This window comes from Trachemys scripta, chromosome 1, assembly GCF_013100865.1.
Source record: "Trachemys scripta elegans isolate TJP31775 chromosome 1, CAS_Tse_1.0, whole genome shotgun sequence".
NCBI classification, from domain to species: Eukaryota; Metazoa; Chordata; order Testudines; family Emydidae; genus Trachemys; species Trachemys scripta.
Window position 1 is genome coordinate 60,464,170 of NC_048298.1, and position 14,088 is coordinate 60,478,257.

The 14,088-nt window shown below is 42.4% G+C and overlaps 1 pseudogene; it reads left to right on the forward strand.

Annotated features, from left to right (window-relative positions):
• The first annotated feature begins 76 nt into the window (after positions 1–76).
• On the forward strand, positions 77–12,685 carry LOC117867126 (annotated as a pseudogene).
• The last annotated feature ends 1,403 nt before the right edge of the window (positions 12,686–14,088 follow it).

The window sequence follows — 14,088 nt, forward strand, 5'->3', positions numbered from 1 at the left end:
GGGCTGAATGGGTACTGCTACCAAAAATCTCTGATCCAAAGTGCATGCGCACCTGAAGTGGAGCATCCATAGGAACATGCATTTTGAAGAACTCATTACTGCTCAAGGTTAGTAACCTTTCCTTTTGGAGCTGTGCTTAGAACGTTAACAAGTTTATAAGCAAGGTTACCTTCCTGTACTGGCCCAGTCATTGCAATCCACCTGAAAATGCAGATGCCCTGCTTTCCTTTGTCAACCCCACATTCTGCGGATTACAACTGTAGAACCTTTATGAGCTGGGACAGATTGTATGTGCTTCACTGATGCTTTCCTTAATGTTAACTGACAGGACCACATTGCCCTGGCAAATCCAGGCAGTCCAGCTCTGTGTTTGTGCTTGTTCTCCCCTGATCCAGCAGAGACCTGAGATAACTCTTAAATGTTTTCCTGAGTAACCTACACTTTGTCAAACTCAGATTTCAGTACAAGACCCCTTATAAAAATAATTCATTGTTGCTGTCTCTGCTCTATTAAGCTGCTTGTTAAGGTATAGGGTTTCTTACCTTTATGCTGGAGAGAACAGTGTTTGTGTTTGGGGGAGGAGGAAGGGAACAAATAATGCCAGGTTCTCCACTCAATAGTGTATTTTATCTGACTTACAGAATCACTTCTAAACTAATCTTTTTTTTTTTAAGGTAATCTTTACATTGGCACTGTGGATGGGAAGCTGTAGATGATCCGCGGTGACCAATTTAATTTCATTAGTCAGTAGAGCAGGATGTGTTTGAATAATGTGGTGAGTGATCTTTTTTTTTTTTTCCCAATGAGATCAAGACTGACTCCTTTGTATGACAATGCTGAATGGGGGGCAGAAATACTATTTTAATTGCTGCTAATGTTTTCTGAGTTTTCCATGCAAAGTTATTAAAGACTAATAACTCTACATAGTTTCTTGTAGAATCATCACTTTCTACAAAGAGTTACCTCAAGACTGTGTCTGCACTAGCTAACTTTGGTCTCATAGTTCACAGCCAGATATTGCTATAGTGAGGGGATAAATTCTGCATACAAATTTTCCTTAAGGCACAATGGGCCAAATCTGCAGCCCTTACTTGGATTTATTTGGGCAAAATGACCACTGAGTTCAATGAATGCCTCTTCAGTAAAGAGAAAGTAAACACTAAGCAGGATCTTACCCAAATATGTCTTTTATGGGTTTTCTAAGAATAAGCTTGGTACATTTCTCAACTACTTGGCTGCTGCAGTAAAAGCAATTGATCCTTGGAAACACCTCAAACTATACAAGGTAATTGTGGATTTTATACAGTGTCCTAATGTCATCATAATTCCAAGTGGATAGCAAAGCTGAGTCTTATTGGTCAAGTTAAAAGGGCCTGCAAAGGAAACAAAGGTATGGGTTTGTACCTTTTTTATTCATGCCTTCTGATGTATAAAGAAGGTCTGAAGGTGGTTTAAATTATGCTTGTTTTTCTTCTTCTTCTTTTATGCCATTCTTCCAGGTGAGGGTCATGACAGCAGCATGGAGAGTAGGGAGGACCAGACCCTCTTTTTCCTCTGCAACAGATTTCAGCTCTTCTTAAAGGATTCCCCAATGTTCCCAGGCCAGTCAGGCAATATAATCCCTCCAGCATGTCCTGGATTGGCCTCGGGGCCTCTGCCCAGTGGGACGTGCCCGGTAGCATTCCAACAAAAGCTTCCCAAGGTGCATCCTTATCAAGTGCCTAAATCACCTCAACTGGCTCCTCTCGATCAGGAGGAGTAGCGGCTCTACTCTGAGGCCCTCCTGTATAGCTGAGTTCCTCACCCTATCTCAAATAGTAAGCCCAGCCACCTGCAGAGAAACCTCATTTCCGCCACTTGTACCTGCGATCTCGTCTTTTCGGTCATTATCCAAAGTTCATGACCACAGATGAGGATGGGGACGTAGAGTGACCTGTAAACCGAGAACTCAGCTCCCGCTTCACCACCACGGATCGGTACAGTGCCTGCATTACTGCCGCCGCCAATCTGCCAGTCAATCATACACTCCCACTTATCATTACTTGTGAACAAGACCCCTAGCTACTTGAACTCATCCACTAAGGGTAGCTGTTCCCCCTCTCACCTGGAGAGAGGAGTCCACTTTCTTCTGGGAGAGGACCATGATCTCTGATTTGGAGGTGCTGATTCTCATCCCAGCCGCTTCACACTGAGCAGCAAAACGTTCAAATGCGCATCGGCGATCATAGTCTGAAGGAGCAAGAAGGACAACATCATCTGCAAACAGCAGAGATGCCACCTGCAAGTCCCCGTACTGGATATACTCCACAGCTCAGCTGCGCCTTGATATCCTGTTCATGAAAATCACAAACAGGAGTGAGGACAAGACACACCCTTAGCGGAGTCCAATGCCCACCTTGAATGAACTTGACTTAATGCCAAGAATACGAACGCAACTCTCACTCCAAGAATAGAGGGACCTGATAGCCCACAAAAGTGGCACCGGCACTGCATACTCCCACAGCACTTCCCACAAGATGTCTTGGGGAATGCAGTCATATGCCTTCTCCAGATCTGCAAAGCAAAGATAGACCAGATTAGCAAACTCCCACGACCCCTTGCGTATCAGTGAGAGAGCAAAGAACTGGTTCGTTGTTCCATGGCCGGGACGGAATCTGCATGGTTTCTTCTGAATCTGAGGTTCAACTAACAGGCATAACCTCCTCTCCAGCACCCTGGCATAGGCTTTGCCAGGGTGGCTAAGGAGTGCGATCCCCCTATAGTTGTAACACAACCTCTGATCTCCTTTCTTAAAGATTGGGACCACCACCTTGGTTTGCCAGTCCAGAGTGACTGCTCCCGTCTTCCATGCAACACTGAAGAGGTGTGTTAACCACGACACCCCAACATTGTCCAGTGCTTTCAACATCTCCGGGCAAATCTTGTCCACCCCTGCTGCCTTACCACTGCAACCGCACTTTACCGCTGTATCCACCTCAGCATCAGAAATAGATCCAATCTCACCAGAGGTTTCCAGCACTGCCTCCTGAAAGGGGTGTGTGTCCATCGGGGTTGAGGAGATTCTCAAAGTGCTCCTTCCACCTCTGTTTGATCTTCTCAGTCGAGGTCAGTGTTTCACCACCTTTGCTGAGTACAGCCTGGGCAACGTCCCGCTGACCCCTCCTAAGGCAATGAATGGTTTGCCAGAACACCTTTGAGGCCATCTGGCAGTCATTCTCCATAGTCTCTCCAAACTCCTCCCAAGTATAGGCTTTCGCTTCAATGACTGCCACAGCTGCAGCCTTCTTAGCCAGCAGTACCTCTCAGCCACATCAGGAGTCCAGTTCGCAAGCATTGCTCGGAGGCCTCCTTCTTTGATTTGACAGTTTCCCTCATCACTGGAGTCCACTAGCAGGTCCTAGGGTTGCAACCATGATAAGCGACAAGCACCAACCACCTTCAGGCCACAGCTTTTCGTGGCTGCCTCAACGATTGATACCCTGAATATGGTCCACTTGGATTCAATGTCCAAGACCTCACCTGGAATGCAGGAGATGTTCTTCCGGAGGTGGGAATTGAAGTCTTTCTGCACAGGGTCCTCCACGAGATGTTCCCAGGCGACTCGCACTGATGGTTTGGACCTCCCGTGTCTATCCGGTCTGCATCCCATGCATCGGATCCAACTCACCACCAAGTGGTGATTGATTGCCAGCTCTGCCCCTCTCTCCACCTTAGTGTCCAGAACATACAGCCTTAGGTCTGACGAGATGACTATAAAGTTAATCATCAATCTTCAGCCTAAGGTGTTCTGGTGCCAAGTACATTTATGAGCAACCTTGTGTTCGAACATAGTATTTGTTATGGACAATTTATGACTAGCACAGAAGTCCAATAACAATTCACCTCTCAGGTCCAGACTGGAGAGGCCTTCCTGATCACTCCCCTCCAGGTATCTTCATCGTTCCCCACATGAGCATTGAAGTCTCTCAGTAGAGCTACAGAGTCTGTAGGTGGCACTCTATTGAGCACCAATCCCACTGTCTCCAGATAGGCCGAGGACTCTGAACTACTGTTAGGTGCATAGGCGCAAACAACTGTCAGGGTTTTCCTCTCTGATACCCGAAGTCTCATCAAGGCAACTCTCTCATCAATCGGGACAAACTCCAACTGCGCATCACCTAGTCAGGGACTTGTGAGTATCCCTACACCCGCCCGGGGCCTCTCACACAGGGCCACTTCTGAGTAGGAAAGAGACCACCCTCCATCGAGAAGTTTGTTTCCACAGACAGCCAATGCTATGTGTGGAGGTGAAACCGACTGTATCTAGTTGGTACATTTCCGCTAACTCTGGCTCCTTTCCTGCCAGCGAAGTGACATTCCACGTCCCTAAAAACAGTTTCCATTGCGGAGAGCCAGTTTTTCATGGTCCGTCTCTCCTGCTGGCGTTCGGGCATCGCACCCGACCCTCACCCTTCGCCTCGCAGGTGGTGAGCCCACGAGATGGGTCCAAGTCATCTTTTCAGGCTGGGCCAGGCTAGGTTACGTGGGTAGCCCGACCACCAGATGCTTAATCTGACACCACCCCCCGGGGTAGGTCCCAGTATCCCTAGTCCAGAGGAGGTTCACGTCATTTTTTGGGCTTTCACGAGAGTCTTGAGGTGGATCGGTTTTTTAGTCTGGAACCTCCCCCCACACCTATTCGCTTAGGGTGACCCTACCAGGAGCACTAGGCTCCAGACGACATAGCCCTGGGGTTCATCGAAACATGCAAGCCCCTCCACCACAACAAGGTAATGATCCTCCGAGGGGGATCCTCCGAGGGGATGCTTGTGTTTTTACTTTAGAAATAATCGGGAATGTCCAATCTGGTGTTTCCTGTTTGCTGAAGGATGTGCTGAAAGTCTTATATATGACTTGTGGGACTTTGTACCCCTTAATTGAAGAGGAGTATTAGTTGAATCTTTAACAAAGGCAATTTTTCTCCAAGATTTTCTTCGGGATTTGAATTAAACAGCTATTAACAAAAACAAAAAAGAGTTTGAAACAGTCTGATGAGAGATCATTTTTTGTTAGTTTCACAGCTTCACTTGCATGATCTTTCTGGTACTATAATTATAACAATTCTTCAGTCATCCATAAACTCTTCCTGGAAAAATGAGGGAGACCTGCATTTTTTAAATGGTGGGGGACAAAGCCCATAAAAATGAGGCAGACAAAACAAAAGAAGAAAAAATGTTCAGCCAGTCTTTATAAAGAAGCAAAAAGGGCACAGAACAATTTTTTTTCCTTTGTAGATTACCTTTGAGGGGCTACCAGAGAATCCTTGTAAGGATCTGAGTTATTGAGGGAGGTGATACTCATGTTAACACTTTTCTATCTGTGTGCCACTGCATCTTTGGTTTCTGAACCCACTGGTTCTGTAACTTCTCCTTTGTTTCTCAGGATTTCCAGACAATGAACCTGTGTGTGGCCAGCTTCATGGAGTACAAATGCAGCAAGATGGTTACTTGATTGTGGTAGATTTTTATTTTGGTCTGTACAGAGTCAATCCATGGACAGGAGAGAAAACCTTTCTGCGCTCCAGTGAAAAAAGTGACACCACTCTGCTGACTTAGGGAGTTAGATTTGGCCTGCTTTTTGCTCTAACTTTTAAGTACATGGAATAAAAGAGCAAGAAATTCTAATCCTTAGGGACCAACATCATATTTTCAATACTGGGCTTGGGCCTGATTGAACATCCATTGGCTTCAATGTGTCCTATATTCTTAATAACCAGGGATTTGTGGAGGGGGCGTAGACATAATGTTGAGTTGCAGTTTATTCCCTAAAGGTCAAGGGCATTCAGAGGTGGGATTTTAATTTGGGCCAATTTTAGAATATGGCGAGCCATGAAGTTTGGATCTGAACTTTCAGAAATTTCAGAGTTGTTCAGATCTGGAGTATTTCTAGTTGTTGTTTGTTTGAAATCTTGTGACTGAAACAAGAGTGTTCTGGATTTCGAAAGTAGAGAACTACAGTAGAACCTCAAAGATACGAACACCAGGGTTACAGATTGACCATGTGAAACTGGAAGTAACCAATCAGTTTCTTGGTTACTTCCAGGCACAGGCAGCAGCAGAGACCAAAAAAAAAAAAAAAAAAGCAAATACTGAACTGTGCTTGTATTGCATCTTAAAGGTAGGCACATCTGGGCTCTCTGTCCCTACCCCACCCCCATGCACAGGGCAGCCACCTACAGCTAGGAGGTGAAGACACTGGAGCTGCCAGCCCAAGGTAGCCAGTCAGCAGAGCAGGAGCAGCACTGGGGTCTGTGCCACTTTCACCCCTTCCTCTCCCGCCACCCGAGGGATGCGCTGTTTACACCCACTCACCCCCATCGGCTGAGAGTGGGACAAGCTTGTAAACTCAGTCTGACCCAGGGAAGGAAGCTGCTGCTGAAGCCTGGGCTGGAGTGTCAGTGTTGGATCTGGAGCCCAAACTGTGCTTTGTTCACAATTCCAAACATTTCAGAGTTATGGACAACCTCCATTCCTATCTACACCAATAACTGAACCACTGTAGACAATAACTGTTGTTTACGTTGGTTGCTCCTTGAACCAGTGCTGAAAACTGTTTGTTTTAGTCCTCTGTACACTAATAGTTAATTTCTGCACTGTTAAAATGTCTGCAGAGGCTGAGGCCTTGTCTATATTTTGACTTTTTGCACAGTTTGTCTAGCATTGCTGTAAGTGCAGAGTTAAATGATGCACTGATAAAACACTTTTTGTTGAGCTACATTAGTGCTTCCAACATTGCTAGCATCAGTGGAGCTGCACTGGTGCTAAACCCATGTGAAAAGCCAGAGAGATGCATCCTTACTGACAGCAACTGGTCAGTTTCTTAGACACCCATCTTCCACCTCCAGAATGCCCCTCTGAACTTTGGAGGAAGTTTGGAAAAATGTGGTATTGGAGCTATTCAACTTCTCTCCTAAAAGAAAATTCTCAGAAAATAGCAGTACTATTTTATAATTGAAGATACATCTGACTTCTAAGAATATCAGCCTTATGAATATAGTTTCTTGGTCCCAGTTTATAGCCCAATGTGTTAATGACTCATAGGCATGTAGTGCTTAAAATGATTCAGTAAGGAAAAAAAAAAGTATTTGAGGGAGACCAAGATGCTATATGAGGAGACAATAATTTCATGTTTGTTTCTTTTAATTAAAAACTAACATTTTGTGACATTAATTATAAACCATTTGGCATTCCATGCCATGATTTTTAGTGTCCAGCAAAGTTATGAATTTACACTCCCAGGCTCACTGTTTGAAGTTGTTGTGCAGGTTTCCTTTGAGGATAAGTACTGAGAGGTCAGGTACGGATTGATAATTTTGTGAAAAGTGTTTCCTCGCAGTTCGGAAACCCTGCGAGGGGAGAGTGTCTTGGAGCCCAGGTTCCAGCCCAAGTGGGAACATATGCACTGCTATTTTTAGCCCTGCAACCCCAGCCCTGCAAGCTCAAGTCAACTGACCCAGGCTCTGAAATGCGGTGCTGAGAGTTTTTCTTTGCAGTGTAGATACACCTCTCTGAGTGCTTCTCTCTTTCCCCAACAGAAGTAGGTCCAATAAAAGATATTCCCTCACTCACCCTGTCTCTCTAATAGCCTGGGACCAACAGAGATACAACACTGCAAATATTGTGTTTTTACTTTTATATCACACATATTGTATGTTTCAGGATAGTTTCACTTTCAGAAAGCTGACTGATGGGATGAGTGAAAGTGGGTAGTTTCATTTAAAAGATAGATCAGGTACCCTTTCTGACTTTGATTTTGTCCGTTGCATTTGATCATTGGGTATTATTGTTAATCAAGTGTAGATGGAATTCCTTTTAGGTTCTTGAATGGACTAGAAATATCATGTAACAAGACCATTTATTTCACTAATTCAAATAGCAAATGGGGACATCGCAGATATGAGGTGAGATGCTCTCCTTAGCTATTTGTAGGGGTGATTAAATATATTTAAAGCATCATTTGGTACTGGTGGTACTCTGAACTACCACCTGGAAGAAACAGGTTTGATTTCCAGTTTTGGTCTTTTGCTTGTTTGGCTGGTTTGAACTAAGTAAGTTGTAGAGACAATATGCTCAGCCCCAGAGGTGGGGAACATGCTGCATTGCTTTATAGCTTCCTCCCTGGCCATGTAGAGAAGTAATGTTAATGAACTTTCAACAGAGTCTTATCCAGTCTTCCTTGGCTGTAAGGATGTGAGAACTTAATGACTGGCAATTTAAATCAGAGGAATATTAGGGTGCAGGGAATCCAAAGAGCTTTTTATGATCTGAAGTTTCCTCTTAGAGATTGGAAATCAAGTGATGGAATTTAATAGTCCTTAAATCATCAGTGCTGCAGTCCTATAGTATAGCGTAGTCTCATCCTTATTTAAATGCTGACAAAGGGTTTGGCAGCACAGAGATAGACATAAAAGCAGCCCCTGCCTTGTGGAGTTTACAGTTAAAGCAATCTAAATTTGTCATGCAGATCATTTAGTAAAGGAAGTTTGCTTAAATTATCTGGGGTATTTTGAAGTGAAATGTCAAATCTTTATTTGCCATGACAAGCAGGTGTGATGCTGTTTCCTGATTTGCCTGGCTTGAGGGAGAAGCTTCAAGCAGCTTGGCAAAGCAGGATATGCCTCAGAGTGAGTTCTGATTCAGGGCTTTACTGCCAAACTTTTTCCTCTGGCTTGTAGAGGAAGCAGAGAGGCTCCCTGAGGGCTGTGATGAGCCAGGTGTACAACCCTGGAGATTCACTGAAATAAACAATGAACAGAGCAGTCTGTTCCTTCAGTGTGGCAAACTTGTCTTTTATATTAAGATGGTGGTACTATATGTAAGGTCTGCTTTTAACTGAATTGTTAAAACAACTGCTGCCTATTTTCTGTTAGTAATTGAATCCAGATTTCTTTTAAAATATCTAGCTAAGTCCTTTCATTTTTTAATGACTTGTTTTGGTTAAGGTCATAGAAACTAACCATCTTGGATGTCTGCTGGCCTATGACCTTGTAACAAGAACAGCCAGAACTCTGCTCAGTGGCAAATGCATTGTCTCCAGATGAAGACTACATATTAATCACAGAAACAAGCACATGCAGAATTATACCATATGTATAACCTCAATTTTCCCTCCTGGAATTAAAACATTGCAAATCAGGTTAGGCTGTTGACTTGTTGATTTAATTTCTAGTCACAAGCATAATTTTCGAATGCTTTAGCTGAAACTGTCCATTCAAAAATGATAATATTGGAAATGTTTAAAATTAATTTTTTGAAGGCCAATGCGTGAGGTTTAGTTAATATTGAAATGGAAGTATGCTTTAAGTGGAGGTGGAAAGCCACTCCACCCAGTATAAACTTTTTATAGACACTTGCTCATATAAGGCTACTGTACTTTGGTTCCTAATTTCATCAAACCTGCACTTCCTAAAGCTACCCTCAGAAAGTGGAAACATTTGTGTGATTAGCATTATTAGCCAAATACCCCATTCTTCAAATTAAGATAAGTTTAATTTACCATGGTTTTCCATTTTTAAAAATGTTTTACAGTGTGTGGGTGGGTGGGAGGGAGGGGGATTAAAAGGATAACTTAGTACAGCGGTTCCTACTCTTCAATTTTGGTCATCTCATACAACATCAGAGCTAATTTTAACATGATAGAGCAGAGTTTTCATTTTACAAAGAATGTGTTGAGTTCTGCAAGTGGTTTTCCCTGCCTGGAGCTATTATATGGTGCAGTTCTGAGGACCAGATTTAAGTTATGTAAATTGTATGCAGTTAGCATTGTGATGGATAGCCAATAAATAGTATCCCCTTTGTTCAATCAGATTTGCTGCTTCTGGTGAAGCCCCTTCCTCTACATTTTGAAAATCCTCTTGTGGGAATTGTACAGCAAATGATATACTGTACTGTTTCACTGCCTCTCTCTCAATGGCTGCTGTACCTAAACAGATATAAAAATATGAATTCACTTTTGTTGACAGCTACTGGGTGAGTGGATCTAGTGCTGGTCTGAAACCTACCTGGCTATCCTCCTAACATCAGACTATCAAAGAGAGGCACATACAGACTGGGAATATTTACTCCTTGCTTTCCTAGTTTCTTTTGCTCCTTTTCTGAATGCTTTAGGACCTTATCCTTGAAGAGACTTATTGCAAAGGTGAATTAAATCTGTCATTGAGTAATAGTAGTACTGCAATAGCATGTTCGAACCTCAGGCCTCATCTATGCTTAAAACTTATTCTGGAGAACTGTTGGTTCGGGCTATTGTCTTTTGTTTTAAATGGGCTTTGCTATGGTGATGTTGGCAGTATAGCTTTCTTGGCCAGGGAATTGATGTAAATGGTGCTGGCAAAAGCACTGTTGTTGGTATAAGCTATGTCTGACCTAGGAAGGTGAACTACTACAGCTTACCAGTATAACTATAGCAGCAAGCCCTTGGTGCAGACAAGACATCATGGACCACGACCCCATTGTATGAGATGCCATACAAACATGGTCCCCATTCAAAAGCACTTATAGTCTAAGGCCTGATCTACACTAGAGGGGGGGGGGTGTCGATCTAAGTTACGCAACTTCAGCTATGTGAATAACGTAGCTGAAATCGATGTACTTAGACCTACTCAGCACGGTGTCTTCACTGATAAGTCGACTCTGCCTGCACCTCTTGTGGCGCTGGAGCACAGGAGTCAACGGGAGAGTGCTTGGGGGTTGATTTATCGTGTCTAGACTAAACGCGATAAATCGACCCTGCTGGATCAATAGCTGCCCACCGATCCGGTGGGTAGTATAGACCCTAAGTATGCTGCCTTCTGCATTTTGATTACTTCTATTCTAAGGCAGTTGTAGAAGCCTTAAACTATGATGCCCAGCTGGGATTTTACTATTGGAGTGCCGTTATTTGCCTGCACGTACAGAGAGTCAGCACTAAGACTTTATCTTTCTCCCATAGAGTAAAATTATCACCCTGCAGTTGGCTGAAATTAAGCAAGTTGCTTAGGGAAATTTGAGCTCATCTTTTCTTTCCTAGTACTTGATACATAATTTTGATTGGGATTGGTAAGTGATTTCAACTCTGCTTTAGCAAGTCCACATTATGACAGATGGCCAAAAAGGGTTAAGCAGCTCGCAGTAAATAAATAACCCAGATTTAACCTTTAGAGAGATGTTGGGAAAGTATATAAATGGTAATTAGGGCCATTCCATGTTAGATGGGCTAGAACTTTGAAATGCAAACCTGTATTGTTAGAGAATTAGAGGTGATACTAATTGTATGTTTACTTATGTCTTGTTAGATATTAGCTATATAAACAGACATTTCCTATTTTTTTACTATAACTATTGATTCAACAATTAAAAGGGATTAACATTTAGATGAATCTTGAGTGAAATAAAGTCATTGTCTGTCTCTTTAAAGTTTGTGATAAAATGCTTAATGGCTAAATTTTCCTTAATTTAATCCATATATAGTAATTATTGGTGATGTTTAGGAAATAGGATACTTTCAAAAGCCTATTGTTCACCCAGGACTGTATGGTCAAGAGGCTGCCAGAAAACAGTATAAAAAGACTTTTGAGACCTGATCCTTTCATCTCAGATCTGCTTAATGCTTTATACAGGGGAAGCTTGAGTCGTAAGACTGAGATATCCAGTCCCACCTGGATATGAACATTGGATTATAGCCTATGGATTAATTGCGAAAGCACTCTTTGCAACTACAAAGCTCACCATCGCTACTATGAAACTGATCTCAAACCTATATTCATGATCTTTTAACCAATACTCTCTTTTAATAAATTTTAGTTTAGTTAAGAATTAGCTGTAAGCATGTATTTGGGTAAGATTTGAAATATTCATTAATTTAGGAGGTAATGTGCCTAATCCTTTGGGAGTGGTAGAACTTTCTGATATGACAAATACAATTTTCAGTAATCTTCATCATGTGTGATTTGGGTGTCTGGGTTGCTAAAGGGAACTGTGTTTTCTGGTTAACCAGTAAGGTATTATAGAAGCTGTTTTGTGCTGCCTTGGTAAATATAAGTACTGTATTGGAATACCCATCAGCTTTGGGGATTGTCTGCCCCATTCTTTGTAGTTTGCCGTAATTGAGTAACCTCAGTGTAGCTCCCCTAGGATCCCAGTCTCTCACACATTATAGAGCAAGTCCTTTTTGGCAATTTATAATCCCCATCACTGCCCACCCTTTCCTGAGATGCTAAGGCAGTGGCTGTATTTCAGGAGTTACCAACCTGTTACTTACCATAGAGCTATCAGACATCCAGCTGTGGCAGAAACAGTTGAGTGGAAGTTATTATAGTGTGCTTTAGCTGTTGGTTTATTTGCATCTGCCCCCAACAGTAATGTTATCTGGTAAGTGACAAATCTGCACGGTTACAGCTGTACCTACATAATCCCCCTTCTATTAATACCAATTTTCCTGTAATGGAACATGTTCTGAAATAACCACTGCCTTCTTACATTTTTACAGGTTACTCTAGTATCACTCTAGAGCATCTTTCTACATAAACATGACTTAATGACCAAGGAGAAACTGTAGAGAGTTTTCATGACTCTGATGGTAGCATGATGGGCCATGGGATGTCTTTGAGCACAATGGGAAAATACATAGAGGTAATACAGAACAGCCCTTTCTTGTGGTGCTAAACTAATGTACAAAACTTGACAGTTAGGTATGATTCCAATATACTTAACTCACCTACATGGAAAGAAAAACAGTGGTGTTTCTTCAAATGACTTCAAAGCATTTTCAGAAATACAGCTCTTCTGCACACTACTTTAATATTGGAACTTTCCTCCAACATTGTACAAGTATTTCAGATAGAACTTAGATCAGATAATGCTCCATTTTGGCTCTGGTTGCAGAGGGATTATACTGATAATTAAGCAATTATCCACTTTAAATGAAGGCTGAAATCCAGTAATATGGGATTGTGTAAGCTGTGAAGTTGTACAGGCAAATGTAGAAGTTAAGATTTCCTCTTCTTGCTTGAATATAGGCTAATCTCCATAGGTCCTAGACCTCTGATACTTAGGTTACTTTGAGTGTAATAATAATAATAATTAATGGAGATATCCCATCTCCTAGAACTGGAAGGGACCTTGAAAGATCATCGAGTCCAGCCCCCTGCCTTCACTAGCAGGACCAAGTACTGATTTTGCCCCAGATCCCCAAGTGGCCCCCTCAAGGATTGAACTCACAACCCTGGGTTTAGGAGGCTAATGCTCAAACCACTGAGCTATCCCTCCCCCCATTTCATGTTCTTTGTAGTCATATTCTTCTAACCCCCTACTTAAGCAGTAGGGTGCTCATTTGCCCTTTAAGAGTGTGGGAAAAGTTAGAACTCTATTTGGTAGTAAGGGTTTGTAGTACTCATGGTCATTGATTAACTAGGTTACTTACAAACACTTATTTCATGGTTAACTGGGGTGTAACTCTACCCCATAGTAGCCTGCTACACACTAGAAGTCCTCTAGTGTGCTTTGACATACTCCCATTTCAAAGAAGGGTAGATCAAAGTGTGCTAGGAATTTTAGTGTACGGGAGCAGGGTCCATATCAATACTGACGTCACGTCAGGCTAGGGTGGGGTATATTTACTAATCAAAGGTCTTGTCTACACAAACAAGCTGGGGTGTAAATAGGCATGGATTTCTGGGTAAACCACAAGGAATCTTCTATAGCTGGCAATCTTAGGTATGAACTATTTTGACAGAAAAGCTCACACTTAGGTATGACAACTGGCCTATGCTCTAGATACCTGACTGGGTCCTTATCTGGACATAAGTATAAGTGCACCTATAAAGTTGTTATACTAGTTTATCTAAAGTAGTTTAGAAATGGGTATAATTAAAGTGAGCATAACACTGTATACAACTTCCTGTGGACACATTAATTTATGCTAAATTGGTATTAACACAATCTTAATTTTGTGACAGCTAAGGTTGTGTATAGAGATACCACACCCACCCAAAACCTGAAAAACATGGTAATAAGTTAAAGGGAAAAAAAAGTCTCCTAGATTCCTTGCTACTTTCAACAGGCAATAGCATTC